This window comes from Girardinichthys multiradiatus, chromosome 1, assembly GCF_021462225.1.
Source record: "Girardinichthys multiradiatus isolate DD_20200921_A chromosome 1, DD_fGirMul_XY1, whole genome shotgun sequence".
NCBI lineage: Eukaryota > Metazoa > Chordata > Actinopteri > Cyprinodontiformes > Goodeidae > Girardinichthys > Girardinichthys multiradiatus.
The window spans coordinates 7,843,361-7,865,248 of NC_061794.1; the positions used below are offsets into that span (position 1 = coordinate 7,843,361).

At 38.8% G+C, this 21,888-nt stretch overlaps 1 long non-coding RNA gene across 3 annotated transcripts in view; it reads right to left on the reverse strand.

The window, feature by feature from the left end:
* Positions 1 to 19,951: 19,951 nt before the first annotated feature.
* LOC124867529 overlaps positions 19,952 to 21,888 on the reverse strand; it is a 28,968-nt gene continuing 27,031 nt past the window's right edge. For all 3 annotated transcript variants that reach the window (XR_007038088.1, XR_007038091.1, XR_007038086.1), the window contains one exon: positions 19,952 to 21,794. This is a non-coding gene — a long non-coding RNA (uncharacterized LOC124867529). The remainder of the gene's footprint in view (positions 21,795 to 21,888) is intronic.

A 21,888-nucleotide genomic window follows, 5' to 3' on the forward strand; every position in this document is an offset into this window, starting at 1 on the left:
GAGCCCTTCGCAGATGGTCGAGCTTCTTACCCTATCTCTAAGGGAATGCCACCCTTGAACAAGCTGAAATGAACAAGCTCATTTCAGCTGCTTGTATTCGAGATCTCGTTCTTTCGGTCATGACCCAATGTTCACGGCAAAAAGAGTAGGAACATACACCGACCGGTAAATCGAAAGCTTTGCTTTTTGGCTCATCTCTCTCTTCACCACAACAAACCGGCACAGCGTCCCCTTTATTGTGGCAGCCGCACTGATGTGTCTGTCGATCTTCCGCTCCATTCTTCCCTCACTCATGAACAAGACCCCAAGCTACTTGAACTCCTCCACTTGAGGCAGGATCTCCCCTACAACCTGAAGAGGACAAGCCACCCTTTCCCGGTTGAGAACCATGGCCTCGGATTTGGAGAAGCCGACCTTCATCCCTGCCGCTTCACACATGGCTGCAAACCGCCCCAGTGCATGCTGTAGGTCTTGCCAAGAAGGGGCAAACATAACCACATCATTTACAAAAAGAAGATACAAAATCCACTGGTCCCCAAACCAAACCCCCTCCGGCCCTTGGTTGCACCTAGAAATCCTGTACATAAAAGTTATGAACAGGAACGGTGACAAAGGGCAGCCCTGCCCAAGTCCAACATGCACCGGGAACAGGTCCGACTTAGTGCCGGCAATGTGGACCAAACTCTTGCTCCGCTTGTACAGAAAACGGATGCCCCCTAATAAAGGGCCCCTGACTTCGTACTCCTGGACCACCCCCCATATGGCACCACAAGAGACACAGTCGAATGCCTTCTCCAGGTCCACAAAACACACGTGGACCGGTTGGGCAAACTCCCATGAACCCTTGAGTACCCTGTAGAGGGTATAGAGCTGGTCCAGTGTTTCACGGCCGGGACAAAAACCACTCTGCTCCTCCTGAAGCTGAGGTTCGACTATCGGCCAGACTCTCCTCTCCAATACCCTGGCATAGGCCTTACCATGGGGGCTGGGGAGTGTTATCCCCCTATAGATGGAACACACCTTTTTATGAATTTTTAATCTATAAGGTCCAATTTGTTGATGGACCCACTGTTGCCAGCAATAGCAACTTTAACTATTCTGTAAACATCTTCCACAAGGTTTAGGAGTGTGTTCATAGGCAGATTAGAAAACCAGAATTGTAGCCTCCGCTGTAATTCATCTCAAAGGTGTTGAAGAAGGTTGAGGTCAGGACTTGCTGCAGGCCAGTCAGGTTTCTCCACACCAGACTTTATACACCTGCAACCATGGAAGTGATTGGAACACTTGAATTCATTGATTTGGTGGTGGGACCCAATACTTTTGGCAATATACTGTACATTCAATATGAAAACGTTAAAGGGTGAATACTTTTAAAAGGGGATTCAGCAGCAGAAGATGTAGGAATACAAGTTCTCCATTGATGTAAGCCCCTGTAGACTGGAGTGCTCTGCAGCCTTAAGGCATGTGGAGTTCAGAGCACGACCAGATTTCTCTTAACTGAGAAGAACCCCCTCACAGTTATCAGTATAAGTACTGCTGCTTCTCACTCCACCTACACATGCTGACTGCAAAACATTGAGCAGAAACCTTCCTTCCGTCTGTCAGATGTTCTTGATAAGCTGCATTCTCTTTGTTGAGGTAAATAAGAGTGGCAGAGGCAAAGGTCTGTGCAGCAAAAGACAGCAAGAAAATGACTTCTTGAATTGAACCAAACAATTACACACTGATGTCAAAGGAAAGGTTGACTGCCTTAAAAGTGAGAACACCAATCATGTTCCTGGTGGCCAGTTTGCCCACGTTTAGCTCTAGATTAGAACAGCTTTGTCAAAAAACTGCAGTGCTGACTCTTCAAAGTTAGGGCCCAGATTACTGATTTTGTGAGCTTACTGCATGATGACTCTCTCAATTTACTGTAGACTCTATTGGCTGCGCCTCATCCTCTGCCAAAGCACTTTTACTAGGGGAGGCCTGAAGCCCTGCTGAGACTTTCATTAGAAGCTCATAGAGAGGATGATTACAGGGGAAAACCCTAAACAAACAAGAGCTGGCTGCTTGATAGAGAGGCAACACAGAACATCGCCACTCATCTGGGTTTATGCTCCCGGATGGGGGAGACTTCTGTACCTGAGGGGAAGCGATGGATGTAGGAGGAGATGAAATAAGAGAGAAAAAAAATGCAGAACTGCTGAAAAATGTAGCTTTTAAATCAGTTTAATCAAGGATGACTGGGTAGTGCTTCACTAGAAAGTAGGTTTAACCTATGTTTAGTGGCTATCAAAACTGTACAAACACTTATTAAAATGTATTTTGTTTGTACTGTAAAAAATATTTGATCCATTAAGTATTTCTAAACTCATACACATATAATGTGATATTTATCCTGTACAATCAAACTGAAATACAAACAAAAACAAAATAAAGGTGCAAAAACCTGTTCAATGATTGTGACACCCTTAAACTAATACTTTGTTCATGCACTTTCTGATTCAATTTCAGCTTTCAGTCTTCTTCAGTTAACATCCACCAAGTGGCAGTTTTTCATGTAGGTAATATGGCCTGTTGCCCAGGGTGGCATTAAGAAACGGGCGAATGAGCACCAGATCTAAGAAAAACTACATATATACATAAATATATCATACATATCATATACATATATATAATATGTATGACGTTTCTAACTTTTTTTGCCTCAGCTATATGTAAAATGATGTTTAGAACTTGCAACATAGACTACTGGCGGAAATGTTTCATTTGTAGCACCAGGCTTTTTTCTTTACCAGATGACATCACTGTGAAACAGCATATTATCTACATAATGAACAGCTTGACATTGCCCAAAGAATGAGCTGCCGGCTTCCCTCATGCCCTTTGTTATTAATCAAAGTAATGTGGTTTTAAAGGGGTAACACCTGCTATGAAGCCTTTGAGACACAAAATGAACAAAGCCTGTTTCACTTTTACAATGATATTCACAGTAATTGTGCTGACAGCTGTAGCTTCCTGTCTGTCTTTGTTGCATGACCTGCTCCATGTTATGTTCCTCAGACAGATGTCCACATAGATCAGTGCTGGGCAGAAAGTAGCCAACTGTCTTTAGCCCACAAGGCAAACAAAAAATAGGAATTTTCCCTATGAGGCAGACAGACAGGAAGAAAATGAAATAGGTTGGGTTAACACCTCCGTCATTAATATGCCCACCTGAGTAAGCAAACAATGACCCCCTTCAGTTTGCTTATTGCTGTGGAGTTGGAGTTAAAGATGCCATCATACACCTGTTTCAACAAACCCATAGCCATCTGAACAAAGCCAGCAGCACTGAAAGGATCATGTTCTTTGATTTCTCCAGTGCATTTAACATAATTCAGCCCGATTTGCTTTGTCAGAAACTCCAGAAGACTCAGGTGAAGGCCTCAACAATCTCCTGGATCAAAGATTACCTGACAAACAGACCACGGTTTGTGAGACTGAAGGGTTGTGAGTCTAACCAGGTAGTCAGCAGCACAGGATCACAGGGGACTGTACTCTCACCATTCCTCTTCACAGACAAACTCCTGTCATCTGCAGAAATATTCAGATGATTCTGCAGTTGTGGGGTGGATCAGAGATGGACAAGAAGCTGAGCACAGGTAGCTGGTGGACTACTTTGTGGCATGGTGTGGAAACAATCATCTCATCTTGAACGTGAATAATACAAAGGAGATGATTGTAGATTTTAAGAGAAACAGGAATAAGTCAAACACTATTTCTATCATGGAGAAGAAGTGTAGGTGGTTGAGGAGTATAAATACCTCTGTATTCACATGGACAACAGACTGGAGTGGATGTGCAACTGTGAAGCCATCTACAAGAAGGGACAGAGTAGACTGTACTTCTTGAGGAAGCTTAGGTCATTCAGTGTCTGCAGCAAGATGCTGCATGTCTTCTATAAGTCTGTTGTGGAAAGTGATCTCTTCTGCCATCATCTGCTGGGGTAGCAGCATCAGAGCCAGGGACTTAAAAAAGCTCAACAAGCTGATAAAGAAGGCTGGTTCTGTTCTGGGGACTCCTCTAGAACCTCTGGAGATCATTGTGCAAAGAAGGATTCTTCATAAAATGAAGAACATTATGGAGAACCCTGAGCATCATCTTCATGAGACTGTCCTATAACAATAGAGTGTCTTCAGTCAGAGGATTCTTCAGATCTGCTATAAGACAGACCTCTACAGGAGATCCTTCCTGCCCACAGCCATCAGCATCTACAATGGCTCTTTGAAGAAACCTGCATAATATGAGCTACAACAAAAATGAATTTCCCTTCGGGATGAATAAAGTAATTTGAATTTAATTTAATTGAATATGTTTTTGGACTAAAGGGCCAATCGGAATAAAAATGTGTCATGTAAAAATGCCAATTGGGATATTCTGATCAGATTTGACTCAATCGCAATGAAATTGTATTTGAAATGAGAGGGTTGGTTATGCTGATTGTCAATCTGAACAGTGGGCATGTAGCACTTGTTTGGATCGTGTCATTCTGATTGTGGCAAACTGACCTGAGAGAAGGCATGTGTGCCCTATGTCAATGTGATGCATTTTCTCCCTTAGTGGCAAGACACATAATCTAGGGGAAACAACTGGTCTGTCGCACCATTAAACCTGTAGCTTAATTATGGAAAGCAATAATTCCTCCTGCTCTCAGTTCCTGGCACTACTCCATTCTGGATGCTCAGAAAGCTCAGAAACAACACACTTCTATGTATGTCAGTCAGTCATTTTCTACCGCTTATTCCATAGTGGGTCGCGGGGGAGCTGGTGCCTATCTCCAGCAGTCTATGGGCGAGAGGCAGGATACACCCTGGACAGAACTTCTATGTATGTTGTTTTCTTTTTTTACAGCACAGGTGGAAGTACAACTTCTTCTTCTGTGGTTGGTTTAGGGCAATCCGGCAACTCTTCTATTCTCAATAAAGTGTAGTGCATGTAAACACTTCCATGATCGTATTAGTTAATTTTTGCACCCATATAAGTGATGTATTCAGATTTATTTATTTGAATCCGATCATGTAAAGACAGCTATTGCGTATGAAAATAAGAATGGCTGATATTAGAAATCATGTAACGGTATTCAGTATTGTGAGCAGTGAGCATAAATCCATATTTTAGTCATTTTTCTTTCTCATCCTTCATTATGTTGCTTCTATGTGTCTTAGCTTCATAGACGCCTGCTAGACAGTCCTTTGCTATATTAACTTTGCATTTACCGGCAGTGCGATGATGAAATATTTTTGATATATTTTGCAGCCAAATAGAAATTGCACCACCTTTTAAGGAAATTGCTGCTTAGAATATTGCAGCTGAAAGAACAGTTTTCTGGATTTTCAAGAAAGGCTTTTGGACTAAGAGTGCCTGAATGGTGTCTTATGGTGGTCTTAATGGTGTCATCAGTAAAGAGATGTTCAACACAGGCAGCAGGTGGGTTTTTCTGGTGTAGCCATGGACAGTAAGGGAAAGACTTGAGCAATAGCCTTGTCACAGGAAGGGCAATAAAGAAGTGTCTTCTGTCCAAAAATAACTTCAAACAACTTGTAATTCTGCAGCAGAAAACTGGAGCAAAGCTATTTTCTCTGATGAATCCTCCTTCAGATTATTTGGACATGTAAACAGTTATTGGCCTGGAGAAACACAAGGTGAACATCCCCTGAGTCATGTGTGGTGCCATTAGTAAAGTTTCCTGATACAGGTGTTTTCCACAAGAGTGCTCTTCCTCACAATTTATCCAAGAACACTGTTAATAAATAGTCGATAAAAAGTGGGATCAAAATGTCTTTCAATAACAACTTTGTCTAACGATCCAAGCACAGATTGTTGATGATCTAGGGATTTTTTAAATGATGTATCACACCAACTCCCAATGTATGAACCTCATTAAAAACCTGTTTGATTCTTAAAAACCTAGGTGGAGAAACAAAAGCCAACTAATTGTGTTGTGCCGCAAAACATTTAGTCACTGTAAAAAAAAATAAAAAAAAATAAAACGAATTTCTTTTGGCCAAGATTGAAATGAACATAGCAAAAGCTCGTAAAACTGTAATGATAGATTTTTTTTTAAAATCTAAACTGACCATGGAAAAATCATCAGTGTTCATTTCAATATACCTCGTAAAACAACTAAAGTGTGTTTTTCTAACACAAGCCTGCATGCTTCATTTATGAGAGACAACCAGAATAAAATGTGTATTTTTTTTAAAGATGAAGAGAACTTTTTGAGATTTTACACTGACAGACCAATTTTACAAGTTTAGATTCCATTGGCATCACCATGATGGAGACACACCTCACCATCACATCTCCCTCTTTGTCTGACCTTTTCATATGTATCACCTTAACACACATCCATTTTCCTCCTGTTCATGGTCATGGACAACTGAAGTCTCTCCCTGGCCAGAACCATGTTACACCCTGAGCAGGTCTCTAGTTTATTACAGGTCCAACATGTAACCATTCATTGAGTTCTGTATACAATAAAACTGCAGGTTCCTTGACCTGAAGCAGGTTCTCCTGTACTATATGTTGCGGCAGGCGGCCTTAGCAGTACTTTCCTCCGCTGTGTTTACTGCCTCGGCTGGGTTATACAGAGTGATACTGAGCACCTAATACAAAATTACATTAGCATACCCTGTTTCAATTGATGCGCTTCGGCTCAGTGGTCCCTTTTTGTCCTAACAGGCACATTGACAGGCAGAGTCTCTGCTGGGAGGCATTTGTTATGCCTGAAAAGCTCAACATCAAAATTTTCTTAATTGTCCTTTATGTGGTGTCGGCTTTTATTTGCAGCTATTACTCCGCATGCTGTTAATACAATGCAGTTTAACTTTAACGCAGTGCTGCACTAATAACTGTGTCAAATGCTCCTCTTACATGGTAGACATTTTGGTGTTTGTGGTGATTACTATTTTTGAGTTTGAACTAAACTGGGAGTGTGAACAAGACTTGTGGAGTGTAAATATTTTTAATTTAGAAAGAAAAAGGTTTAGTACTTCCTGCCATCAGGTTTTTGAGATTAAAGGCTGATGCATATTTTGTGATTCCACAGTTTCTTTGCGGATTGTATTCAGTGCAAAAGAATTTTACCCTTTTAAAGTCCAGTGGCTTCTGAACTTGAGTCACATGTTAAATATATTTAAAAATGCAGTGATGGCAAAGGTGCTTTTCCAGAAAGGATTGTAAGTATCAAAATGGTTTATTCAATTAATTATTGAATTTTAGCTGGAACCCAGATATTTGTTCTGCTCTGCTGTAAAAATGACTTCCACACTTTATGCACAAATGGTCTATGAAGCATAAGATCTGGGATTAATCCAAGCTGCAGACAATCTCATCGTGTTGTCTTTTAGGCAGGACTCATTCACAGACGTAATTATCAAATAGCGACCAAGTGTTTGGTTTACCTGTGGGTTTACCTGATAGCTCTGATGTTGTATATATGTGTATATGTATATATGAATGTGTGTATATATACATACATATACATGTGTGTGTGTGTATGTATGTATGTGTATATATATATATACAGGCTGTTGCTATATAAAGAGTTGTTGCGCGTCTGCAGTTACACTCCAAGAAAGCGGTCAATCTCCGTCCTTTGGCCTCCTTGGCGAAAGGGAAAAATATGATCTGACTGTCAGCAGTCGACTGTAACAAAACAAGGTGGCGATCCGTCTCCTTGAGACCTGTGTGAGGGTTTTTCTTCTGTTACGTGTTAAACTCACGTCTTCGATCGGCAAAGTGAAATTTCTGGCCTTCTTACTCCAGAAACCTTGGCCAACGAGGAGAATAAATGAAATCCACGTGGGACCTCTTCTCCAGAATGAGATGCTTCAGATGTTGGTCCGGTCTCCAACGTGAAGCAAATGGTGGGCCGACTCATACTCTGTTATATAGTTGGCGGTGGCCTCAGAGCTGTGACACCCTCTTCCTATCAGCCGCAGTGGCCGCTGGGATTTGTAGTAACGGACTGTCCTGGGATACAAAATGGCCAAAAATGCTGGAAGGCCTGGTAGCGTCCAGCAAAGTGCAAATGGTCCAATATTCAGCAAACAAGTGGTCCAACATTACTGACCAAGAAGGAACAATGTATGGTATAAGAGATGGAGGATTTTATGTCAGCTGCAGTAGCTAGCCCTGACTGAAACCCAACTTTTCTTCCAAAATTATAAAAAAATGTGTAATGAATACAAAGACATTGAGAGAGCACTGTCTTGTTGTGCACACAATTCTTGCATATTGACTCTGATGTATTTTATTATTCTACTCTTTACATTATTCCCAGTATATGTGAAAATGAAGCTCTAGAATATATATCAAACAGATATAAATACTCTTCACAGAAGGATGCCAAGTACCAAGAACATTTTACCTGCTGAAGAAAAAGCTGCAAACTTGATCCTAACTCCTCTTCTCTCTGTACACAAATGACTGCACCTCATCGGACTCGTCCGTGAAACTCCTTAAGTTTGCAGACGACACCACTGTCATTGGACTGATCCAGGACGGTGATGAGTCTGCATACAGACAGCAGGTGGATCGGCTGGTACACTGGTGCGGTCAGAACTACCTTGAACTGAACCCACTCAAGACTGTGGAAATGGTGGTGGACTTTCGGAGAACACCAACCCCATACACCCCCCTCACCATCCTCAAAAACACTGTATCGGCCGTGGACCACTTCAGGTTCTTAGGAACCACCATCTCTGAGGACCTGAGATGGTCTTCACACATAGACACTGTTCCAAAGAAAGCCCAGCAGAGACTGTACATCCTGAGGCAACTCAAGAAGTTCAACCTTCCACAGGAACTACTGGTCATCTTCTACAGTGCCATCATTCAATCTGTCCTGTCTTCATCCATCTCAGTGTGGTTTGGCTCATCCACAAAACAGGACAGGTCCAGACTGCAACGAATAATCAAGACTGCAGAGAGAATAATCAGAGCTGTCCTTCCCTCCATCCAGGAGTTATACAGGTCTAGGGTCAAGAAAAGAGCTGCCAAAATATCTGCAGACCCCACACACCCTGCACATAAACTGTTTAGAGTTTTACCTTCAGGCCGCCGCTACAGTTCACTAAAACCAGCTGCCACACAGACAGTTTTTTCCCCCAGGCTGTTTCTCTGATGAACATTTAATAGAGTACAAAACAACAGCATACAGATGTTGCAATGCACCTATTTTATTAGATATGTGTATATTGTAAATTTGTATATTCTGTAATGCAGAATATTGCATTGTACATTGTATATTGTACATTGTAAATTGTAAATTTGTATATTCTGTAATGCAAAAACAGAACAAAAGAGCAAAGTGTACCGTAGGCAAATTCCTTGTTTGTATGTACGAACTTGGCAATAAAGCTGATTCTGATTCTGATTCTGATACGGCATCTGTCTGTGGTAAAACAGCACAAAGACAAAAAAAATCTGACATATCAACCTTAGATTAATGAATATACACATGAATTGATGGAGAGCTAGTGTGTTCTCAAGTCAGTTATAGGGCCAAAGCTAATGCTAACACTGGATTTTTCAAATCCTACCTTACACATTACATTTTACATTATATCCACAATACTAACAGCTAGAGCAAGACATCCTAAAACCATTGTGCATGTCTTTATTCTGACAAAATGGACCATGCAGTGGTTTCAAAGACATGAAGTTCAAGCTTACATTGGCACTGTTAAAAGCTGAAAGGTCAACTGTGAAAATAATTTAGATATGATGTTTGAAAAAAAAAAAAATAGGTTAAAGAGTCAGAAATGGACTGACATGCATACCTGACCTTTTCAAGATACAGTATTTGATATGACTGCAGTAATTGATAGAAAACTCGACCAAAAAGCTTTAGCAGTAACGGTGGATGTTGGCTTTGACTGACATGACTTCCTGTATTCTTGACCAGAACACCACTATTTACCATTGAGCATTTTATTGGGAGAGGTAATAATACAGTGAAATCAGAATTCAGCTTTTTACTTAAAACTTAAAGATGGAAGAAGTGGAAAAAATAACTGCTTAGCCAATGTAAAAGCAGTAAAAGAGAATAAAAACAGAAAAATAGAAATACTTGTAGTGCATAGCTACTAAAAAGGAGAACTCAATATTAACTCAAAGTAACCTAAGAGAAGTAAAATAATACTGCATTGTTCAATCACTTACATACTCTCCTCTTGACCTTGACTAGTTTAGAGATCATTAAATATTAGTGGCAATAATTGTCTAGGCTAAATACAACTACTTTGGAGAAAAAGTGATACTAGGTTTTAAAATGTAAATAAACCAGAACATAACAGTTCAAATTGTTTACAAATCCTGTAGTTGATTGAATTTTGTGAATAGCAATGCATCAACTGTGAAGACTCTTCGAGTTATTTTATGATTGATATTTTAATGATAACAAATTGCTTAAAAAAAAAAAAAAAAAAAAAAAAAAAAAAATATATATATATATATATATATATATATATATATATATAGTTTAAAAATTGAATAAGTGGTAGAAAAATGACTGACTAGTTTAAAAATTGTGTAACAGACTACAATACCAACAAGAAAACAAGTATTTTACATTTCATTTTGCTATGCCAGCTGTGTGATAGTCATTGTTGAAAAAGAAAACATAGATCATGAATATACAATGATTGTTGTAGGATGTTTTAATCTTTAAAACTGAAAAGAAAGGGCGTTGGTAAACACAGCCTCTCACTGTTGATTGTAGGGTTGTCCAAATAACACTTATGGCTGAGAATCAAAATGGTGAACTGCTGCTGGAAGTTTAAAGCTCTGTCAACATGGCAAGTACATCCAGAGGAGATCCTTTGCACTGCTCTTTAGTCAAAAAGACAAAGTTAAGTGTTTATTGGGGTATATTGCCTTGGCTGGGACAACCTTTGGGATGTTTAAGCAAAAATTCTGCCTAATTCTTTGCAGGGCAGCTTAAGGAGAGTAAGGAAAAATACATAAATGGGGCAAACCCATGTTACCGGACCATCTGTATTTAAAACATCTTATTAAAATGAATTTTTCTTTAACTTTAAAACGCAACTCAGAACAAATATATAGCCTCAAGGCTGAGAGGTTTGTTCACATTAGCTGAGCAGATAGCCTGTTAGCACTGAAATAGTTTAACTTTAGAACCACACAAAGAAAAATCATTATGAAATGAACAATGTTTAAGTTGTTTCATGCTAATTTTCTCTTCCCAAACACTACCTCATGCATGAACCATTCTGAAGAACAGAATTGAAGAAAGTTCCAAAGGGTGCTGGGTTACGTGGCAGAGGTGGCGCGGTTTCGCCATGTGGTGATTATTGAACAAAGATGTTGTGGTGGCTACTCTCAGCAGCAGTTATGTGGGTAGCTTATGCTGGGTCGGCCAGCATCAGCACTCAGAGCTGCGGTTCTGATGCCTGCTTTGATTAGAGATGTCTCTTCCGGAACATCTCTGGCTCAGGTTGCTTTTCTGCAGAAGCTCAGAAAGAAAGGTTGAAGACAGAATCTCCTAATTTCCCCTTTTACATGATCACTGGGTGCTCGAACAGCATATCATACTTAACTCTATGTTCCTCAGTCGACGGATACGTTGACATCAGATCATAGGAAACTCCGGTTCCAAGTTTGAAGAATCAGTCAAGCATGCCAGCAAGTCGGAAATAGGTGCGCCTTTCCTTCCCTGTCCACATCTCTAGGAGTTGTGTGGGTATAGAAGAAGGGGAAGCTGAGAAAGTGTTTTTGATAGTGTCTGCATGGCATCACAGGGACCCCAGCGGTTACTCCTTCTTCCCGAGCTGGACTAAGAGTAGATTAGTGCTGTATTTAAAGGTGCAGAGTTTCCTACCAGCATCTTTGTTTGTGTACAGTTTAGTCCATGTTCTGTCCATGTTTTTATCCATGGCTGGGGCACAAAAGCCATCTTGTCCACTGTTTTGCTTTACAGGAAAGTGACACTTTAAAGGGTTTTTTCTAAATTGGTGCTAAATTGCTTACTACTTACTAGTCTAATTAAGACAATAAAATTATAACTACATTCTAATTGGTTGTGTTTCTGATCTTTATTAGAAAGAACCCTGTGTCTTAAAAGTTACCTATTTGACTAATTATCTGACCACTTGAGGGCATTCATACACCTTAAAAAGTTGGATTCCCAAAGGCTCAGATAATCCCTAAAGATGAAAAAAATCATTAAAACAGAACAGTAACATCATGACAAGGTACAACTACCCCATCCTGATGCAGCAGAACACAGTGAATTGCACACCCTTAATCTCAATGCATGTGCAGTATTAAGAACACAATCTGATGTTCCTTCATTTATTCATATTTAGACCATTGTAGCACATTTTTCTGTATCCTAACACACAGTAATTGGTATGACAGCAGCTTTACAGTGTAAACATTTGAGTGAAACATGATTGTACATTTAGGAGAGCTCATAAACTGGAAAGACATGTATACACCAAAATGCAGATCAGTGGACAACTGCTTCAATCATCTGCCAAACATCTATTCTTCCCACTGAGACACATCAGCCTCTAAAACGAAATACATGTAATAGGAGTTGTACTTAGGTTGCTAGCTTATACATTTTTATTTGTATTTGACTAATTTTAGGCATTCCATGCAGTTCTTTGACATACAGAGGAGACGGCAAAAGAACATTCCACCCTGTTTTAATAATTCCCATATCCTTAGGGTTTTTGTAATTTTAGGCAAGCTTAAACTTTTAGTTTTTACTGTAAATATTTGTCCCCAGACCTTATACCAGGTACAGGTCTTTAGTGTTTTTGAGGTGTATGAGTTGGTATTTTTTTTTAAAAACATAGCAAACTACAATATTTAAGATGTGTCCAGGTTGGAAGAATGTAATTGTGTTGGCGTGTGCCGAGGTTGTGTAGGACCCCCCGTGCAGAGCAGAGCCGAGGAGCATCATGGTGAGTTGAAAATTGTTTTAATGATGAATCTTCAAAGCCAGAACTTACAAAGAGCATGGAGATGAGCAACAGGCAGGTAACATAAATCCGGGCAGGAAACAGCCGGGTAACAAACAGAGTAGACACCAGGAGGAACCGGTGGCAAACAATGAAAACCAGAGAACATAAATACTGAGGGAAGTAGCGAGCGGACCAATGAACTGAGAGAGCTAATCAAGGAGAGGATTGGGTGCAGCTGGTGGAAGAGGGGTTGCAGGTAGCTGAAGGAGGGTGGTAAATTTACCCTAATGAGCAGGGGTGCAGGGAGGTAACAGAAACATCTTAATGAACTGAAGCAATTAAACAATAAGACTTACTGAAGAACATTAACGGGGGAACCAGATCTATCAGGAAATATAAACTAACACATCTAACACAGGAATCCAAAGGAGTAACAAAAACTAAACAACAGAATTAATCTAATAAACCTAAATGAACAGAAATAAGGCAAGAGAAGAACATGGCAGTGTAATGAAGGTAAACAGAACTCAAGCCAAAAACCTAACACAGGCAGATTGTGACAAAAAGTGTAACTGAATTGTGATGCTGTGTTCATCACTGGAAGAAGTTCCATGTTCATTTCTTTTGTTAGTCATTTTGATGCATTTGGGTCTGACATATTTTCCTTTCCTGCTTTTCACACTAATTTGCATTTTTACATTTACTGTTTTTATGCCACCTCCTCGCCTGTGTCTGCTTATGGCCATCGCACCTTCTCCACTTTCACTCTATGCATAATAATGGTGAGGAAGATAATAAGGTATCAGTGCTGTCTCTATGACACTCTCTGAATATGGATGAGTGTCGCTTATTATTGCTGAGAGCAGGCAGAGATACAGATAACAAAGATTACATTGGGACTGATGAACGCCCTTCTGAAAATAAACTGTAATTTGATCTGTCCAACCCGATTCAGGGTCTACACAGTAGCCAAGGGCAAGTCAACAACATAAACTAGGACAGTGAAATATTTATTTGACCATAGTGATAAGTTTACATTTTACAGTAACCGTTTGAAGAGAGAAAATAAAAAAGCTTCGTTTATTTTGGGCAAGGGTGAGGGAAAAGGGATGTTGTTGAAGGGAATTGACGTTCCTGTGGAAATGGTTTACTCCTCAAATCAGAGACTCATCCTTGAAATGGACCGCCTCAAGCAAAGGATACCCTGTTAGGGTAGGATGAACCTTTCTTGATCATAGAGGAATGTAAAACACTTCAGAGCAAAATGGAAAATGGCACATACCATAACGGTTTAAACAGAATTATAGGGAATAAAAAGAAAAAAGCATGTTGTATCAGAGAGAATTTGTCAGGTTGTGCAGGCTTTTATATATATTTAATATAGCATTGAAATACAAACATATACATATACAAACAATTAATGTAAAGTTGGCTATTACATTTCACCTCAATTACGGTATGAAGAAAGAACATCTGAGTGCTTCCTATGATGTTTTGTATCAGATGTTGGCTACAAAATCCCTGGAGCTTGTGTATAGTGGGCTTAAGTTCCACATTGGAAATCCAAATGGCTTATTTACGTGTTTTTTGTGCATCTTCTGTTAAGACCTCCCCTTCACAACAGACTAAGATGTCAGCATGAAAAAAAAAATCAGTCAGTATGTGGATGGTCTTGAATCTTGATCTTGATGTACATCAAGTAATGGTGGTTCATTACTGTGGCAGTTTTTTGGCATCCTGGGCACTGTGTGAAGAATGCTTAAAGACCAACTGGTGGAGTAGCGATACAAGAATTTTTAGGTGGAGTGGCCACTGTACTCATACCAAGCGTACAGTCTAATATAACCCAGCGTTATATAATGCTATTCACTGCATTCTCAAATAATCCTCACCAAGCAGGTGAAACCAGCAAACCTCAATCTCCATGCCAAGTACAGTGCCAAGATCAAGTCCCTACTATATAGAGATCAGTTTGTGTGGAATAGGGCTTCCTGCTGTGGGAAAGTGCATACACCTCCAAATTGCACATAGGCTGGTTAACTGCCAGAGGATTTCGAGCTGAAAGTTCAAATTCAAAATTTACCTGCCACTCTCTCCAAGGAAAGCCCAGATATTTATCATAAGTGAAAGAGAAAGGCGTGAGCGGTGGTTTATGAGGATTAAGATATAATAGCTGAAATTGTTACATAAAATGTTATATTTCAGTCTCTTGAAGTAATTGGTCAAAATTATAAGTTAAAACTGATTTTTACTTTTGTGTGCATGATCATATGATTGCACTGGTCAGGAAAGCAGAGAGAGCGCTGCGCCAGATGGCACACTTGGCAGTGCACAGCTCTCTGTACAAAAACGTCCCTCACCTACATCCTCTCGTGCTGCTGACAAGCAGGTGGAAATCCTGCTGGTGAGTGCTACTCTACAAGAAAACTGAATCTCATGGTGGCGGTAGAGAGGGTAGAGAAACATCACTTTTATATAGGTAATTTTGATGTGCAGATGTGAACCCTTTAGTAATATCACAGTTACTTAGAGTGCAGTACCTTTTCACCTTCTAGCTGAAATTAGGTTTTCCACATTTTGCCCTGATCCAGCCAAATTCAAAAGGTCATGGAGGTTTTGGTAACCTAATGAAGTGTTGTTTCTGTGTGCTAGATGTAAAAGGTTTATCTGCCTTTGCTGGCAGGTGTTTAATTATCATTGGTGTGAATTCAGAATCCAAGTATTTTCCTGCAAATGCGTTTTAAGGACTAAGATCAGCAATGTTTCACACTTGATGCTTTGCAGTTTATGTGCTATAGACACAATGTATTTAATTCTGCTGAGCCTGTATCTATGTGGGATTGATTTCCAAAGTATTTTAAACATTTGTTAGAATGATTTGCCCCCACAATACTGGTTGCTTGTCACTACAGACGCCCAGCCTAAAATCTATAATTTACTTACTGAAAAACTTAGTTGCTCCTATTGGTTGTTTAGGTGGTTTGGAACCCAAACAAAGGTTTTTTTTTTTTCATCAATGGTAGGTTATCTTTTACCTAACCTTTTTACTAAACATAGCTTTATTAATGCATCACTAAATTACACTACAGCATACTCACTTTACAGCAAATACCCAAATGTAGATGTAGTAGTCTCCTTGTGCTGCAGCAGCATAAGTCTACGTCTTTGATATGGGGGACCCGGGCATGAATCCCGGTTCAGTCAGGAAGGACAGCCGGTGTAAAACCTTGCCTAGTCTATGTGAAAGTTGTACTGAGTTGTTGTGGCAACCCCTGAATACAAGAGTAGCAAAAAGGACTTTTTACCTAAATATAGATTAGTAAAACTGACAATTGTTTGTGTGCATGTAAAGCAGTAAGAAAAAGCTTACAAAAAATTTACTTTTAACAGAAAACATTAACCTCAAAGGATTGCGTGAAATTACACCCACTCCTCTTATTTCAGTCTATCAGTAGGAAGCCACTAATGGTTTACCATACATCAGCTTTATATCAGAGTGTAAATTATTACAAGTTGTCTCTGCTTCATAAATGGTTTCTTTTGGTCCAAGTATTGGGTTTTGTACCAGAAAAAGTGAAATAAGATTGTGTTGAGGCCTTAAATGTAGGACTTAAAGTAGCAGCAAGACAATCGCTAAAAAATTTATTAAAATAAAAAATCTGAACTAAACCGAGAAAAAGTTCTGTAAGACACTCTTAATGTTTCCTCTAAAATATATATTGCTGAGACCTTTTAAAATATTTGATGCCGTTTAGGTTCTTAGAGGATGTGAGAGCTTTGGATTGGGAAACCATGACATCCTGTTTCCCTGAGGAATAAAAATGTGACACAAGGGCCAATTTCTCTTAACCATTCAGAGAAATGGGAAAGACAGGGGAACATGCAGTTCACAGAAGGCAGGTGTATGTTGATCTTTGTTTTAAGGAAATGGCCAATGGCCATTTTGTTTTGTCTAAATTTGTCTTTATCTACAATTAGATCAATAATTATAAGCTATAAACATGGCTGGATCAGGATGCATATTAATTTTACCACCCTTCACAGTAAGCTGGATGGTATGGGTGGTTAAAAAAACGTCTTGCCTCTTAAAACTGATGTCAGCCATTTATTATAGACTTTTCTACAGATATTCTATCAGGGGTGCCAGTAATTGTGGAGGGCACTGTGTACACTGATGACACTAATGATAATTGAACAACAGAGGAGCGACAATTAGCAACCAGACCATGTGTGAGACAGAAGGAGGAAATTATCCGAAGTAAAACTAGAAGAAAGGTTGTATATGGAGACAAAAGAAGCTCATCACTAGAAGTCATCTCAGTAGAGTGGACAATATAAACAGGTATCACAGAGCTCTAATTTCAAACTCTAAACTCTAATTTCAGTTTAGAGTGTTTTACTGCACCATTTGATGGGAAATGTCATCTTAAGACCCTTTACAAGACAGACAGATCCAATTTGTATCTAGTCACATAAAATGCAATTAAAAGCCTTCAGCTTATGCAAAACGTTGCAGCAGGAGTTCTGATGAAAATTAAAAATAGAGAATATGTTTCCACTGTTTTAGCTTTCCTTCATTGACTTCCTGTTAAATCCACAAAATAATTAAAAAATCTCCTTCTCACATATAAAACCCTTAATATTCAAGCCTCTCCATATATCAGAGATCTGATTCATATGATCACCTGAACCTGACCCGAACCACTTTATTGTAATTAAGATTGACCTGGAATGCATGTCATTAGATGTCAATCTGACCATAGTATATGACTGAATTTTATGGAACTAAGGAACTGGATTGATGAGTTTGATTTGGACCAAATTGGATTCTATATACTTTGATATGAATTGGATTTGTTTGTTTAGTGTGCCTGGAGAAGTATTAGTTGTAAATTTGCGCTACATAAATACAACTGAGTGAAATTCTAATGTTACGTAACATAACAGAATACAGAAACTAGGCAAGGCAAGTTTATTTATATAGCACATTTCAGACAATTCAAAGTGCTTTATGTGATGAAAAAAGGACACTGCAGTGACAAACAACATAAAAAGTACATTGCAGTGGCATGATAAAGGTAATTAAAGAAAAGTAAAGAAAAAAGTGGACTAGAGACTGAAGTTATTGAATGCACTCAATGTTTTTAGGCCCATATTTTCTTAACACAAAATCAAATGTTTCTCCCTGGAGAGGAGGCAACTCGAGATGGATAATGTTCTGACCCATTATCCATTTCGAAAATGGGGGAATATTCCTTTTAAAAACAATATGCCATTGCGCAGCATGTGAGTTGCTTTGCCATCCTAGGTTATTATTACATTAAACTACAAACAGAGTTGGTACTATTGGAGTTAATGGGACAGTGTGCCTACTTCTAATAAAGTAGCTGTATTTTATTGTACTTTGAAACTTGTTGCACTGAATCTATTTTGAACTAGACAGGCATGTTGTGGGCCAGCTGGTACATACTTTAGAACTGTCATGTAAATATAATATTGGAGTTTTCCTGCATTAAATGTTAAAATATAGGGCTTTCATCACAGGAATAGGCTGTAGAGTTCCATTAAATCATTAATACAGTTGAAACAAAGTGTGCATTATTTTTGTTTGGATTGGGAACAATGGCAGAGCCCTGAACTCCATAATAAATCAACAGCTTCAAAAACCAAACAAAAAAGCTAAAGTGATCAACTAAGTCATGAATCTTGTAATTCTTTCTCTTTTTTGATGTTTGTGGATGACAAATTGCTTCTGTTTACTTGATTTAGGTTCTGATGTGTTTCTTCCAAATTAGAAAATGAAACAACTCTTTACTGAAATAAATCAGAAAGCAACTTTAGCGTCATGCATTTTTGGTCTTATTCTGAAAAACTGACTAAATCTGTCTTCTTTAAAATGTTTAAACTTAAGATGTTTAATACAAGTGGCAGTTTTAAGAATATGTTTAGTGCAAAAATCCTATGGCATGACTGTAAAATAGCAAAAACTACTGCTTATCATCAGTCAAAAAATGACTGCTGATCAGATATTTATGAATGTATTGTCTGTAGTAAGATCTGTGGAGAAGGATGCTAACAAAGATCTCAAGCTGGTTGCCTGAAGTGCCTGGGTCTCCTCTTCTTACTTAAGACATTCACCCTGTTAATACTTTTAGCAACATATTGATACAGCATTCAGTATGAAAGAACAGAAGCTGATTATTAAAACAAATGTTAATTCATCTCTACATTAGTTTAATTTACAGTAACTAAACTGAATATCAGGTAGTCTGCTGTGTGATAACTGGTTTCTGTATTTCATAAAAACATAATGTCATATGGATTGGGAATTTAAATGGATGGTGGTCTTGCATATGCCAAGTTACAACCACAAACATCTGTGTGTTTTATTAGGGAATGTATGTGATAAACCATACAGTAGAGAATAATGTAATGCATTGTTGCAAGATAGAAGAAAAAGGATACATGTTATACAAAAAAATGAAAAGTATGGCTTGCATTTGTGTTTATAACCCCCTGAGTCAATACTTTGTAGAACCAGCTTTTGCTGCAGTCACAGCTGCAGGTCTTGTATGGAGGACCAATCCCGCCATAATTAAGAATACTTAGGCTACATAAATAAATAAATGACTCAATAAAATAATTACTGGGCCAAAAAGTAGCTAAACATATAAATTAGAGTGCCATTAAATGCAACAAAATAATAAAAAGAAGAGATTTTATTTAATAATTGATCTGATTCAGATATACATTTCTATGTTAATCTTTTTACTATTATAATTTATCTCTTTGCTATTATGCTTATTTTTTTTATTTAAACCACTAATTTTCACTTGTACTTTTTTCTTGAACTATATAGTTTTCCTTTGTTAATTTAATATATGCATTTTCTGCTGTTTTATTTTTGCTATCTTTTTTATTTCATTCATATTTATTACCACCCAAATATATTTAATAATTTTATTTCATCAAAAATATACACACACATATCACATTTTATTTTATTTTATTTCTTAAGCATGGATATATTTTCTCCTCTAATATATCCCAGTTGTATTTTTTTTAACCAACAGATTTCTTTTTTTTATTTCAGTCTTTCTTTTCTTCATTCCTTGGTCACTGTATTGTCTTTCCCCCCTAAACATGCAGCGTCAACATCTCAGCCTCAGTCCTATTGACCGAGAGGGCGACCTTTGGCGGTCTGCATGGTGGTTAAGCAGTGGTTAAGCGTGTGACCCATGTATTGAGGCCTTAGTCATTGACGCAGGCTGTCGTGGGTTTGAGTCCAGGCCTGTTGATGTTTACTGCATTTCCTCCCACCCTATTTCCTGTCTCCTCAATTTAAAAAAACAAAAAAACAAAATGAAAATAAATTTACAATAGAACAACATATGACATCCTTTCAACACCAACAAATCTTCACCAGTGACTGGGTGAAGATTCGGCATGTCCCTTATCTTCTAGGCCAGTGTCCCTCAAACACATCATGGCAGGGTGTAAGTTCAGCTCTACCCAATGACATTACACCTTGCACCAGAACCAGGTCCTCAAAAGCCTTGCCATCACTCTGGAAGAGATGCAAGCTGCTACCAACTTGTCTCTTTTACAAACAGAATAGAAGCCTGTGCAAACAATGTTTGTCCAGGAGGGGGCAAAAGTTGCCAGAAGCCGCTAATAATCTGGGAGGACTCCGTGGATAAAGCCTATGAATGTAAAGACCTGTGCTATACCGAACTTGCAGCAGAGGCTTAACAGCCTGGTTGGAACACTAAAGTCCACCTTTTGGAAGTGGGCTGCAGAGGGTTTTCAGCCATGACTACCATCAGATTGCTGAAAAATATAGGAGGTGGGGAGTCAAAGCCAAACCATCAGAGTTATGTCAGAGGCAGCCGAGAAGGGCAGTCATTGGCTGTGGATAAAGAGAAAGGACCCCTGCTGGGCCTCGGTGTGAAAAGCTGATTTATGGAACACTGCGAGGATTGATCATCCTGATTGCCAAGTCAGGGCACCACCTGATTAACTGGAAATAATAATAGCTCTCAGTCTCTGTCAGTTATTGTTCTATGAATACCTGCCTGCTAAGGTATAGATGAAAGTGTTAATTAAAGCACTGGTGTTTTCAAGAAGCAAAGCACTCCACACATATACAGAATAAACACAACGTATCTCTAAAATAAAGATTTTATTAACAAAAACCCTCAACTTTCAGTTAAAATACTTAATTCAAGAAACTCTTTACCTAGGCTAGTGACATTTAACTAAACTACTAAGTAAAAATAAATAGAATAAGGAAAACTAACAGACTATGGGAGAAAAAATAAAAAGGAACATATAATTTAAGAATAAAAATGAAACTCCAATAACCAATAAAATGATGCAGTGATATTACAATTCAGTGTGAATATGTGGAATGCACCTCAGATGGCCAAAATATGATGGCGTTTTTTTGTTGACAACAAATAATTTATTTTTAAAATATTACCTTTACAGAGAAACCAGGAGTTTGCATGTGCTAAGATAACCAGTGTTGGACCATTTGTTTGTTACTATATACCGCAGTATGGTGTGCTACCACAACTCCCAGCAGGAATTGCAGCTGATAGGAAGGGGCTTCGCAGCTCTGATGTCACAGTGGACGATATAAGTAATATGAGGCCTCTCCCCCTTGCTTTTTCCAGCTGGAAACCGAGACCGGTTAACACGCAACGGAGGCACGCATTCTTCTGGAGAAGAAACTCACACTTGGGTTTTTATTAATTCTCCCCACTGGCCAAAACTCATGAGAAACTATAGCCTCAACTCCAGCTTGCTCTGGCCCGACACAGTTTAAGCCTAAAAATAAAGCAAAACACAATGAAGTGAACAATATTTATATTATTTTATCCTAAACCTACTTTCTTTGCACAGACACAACATAATGACTGTG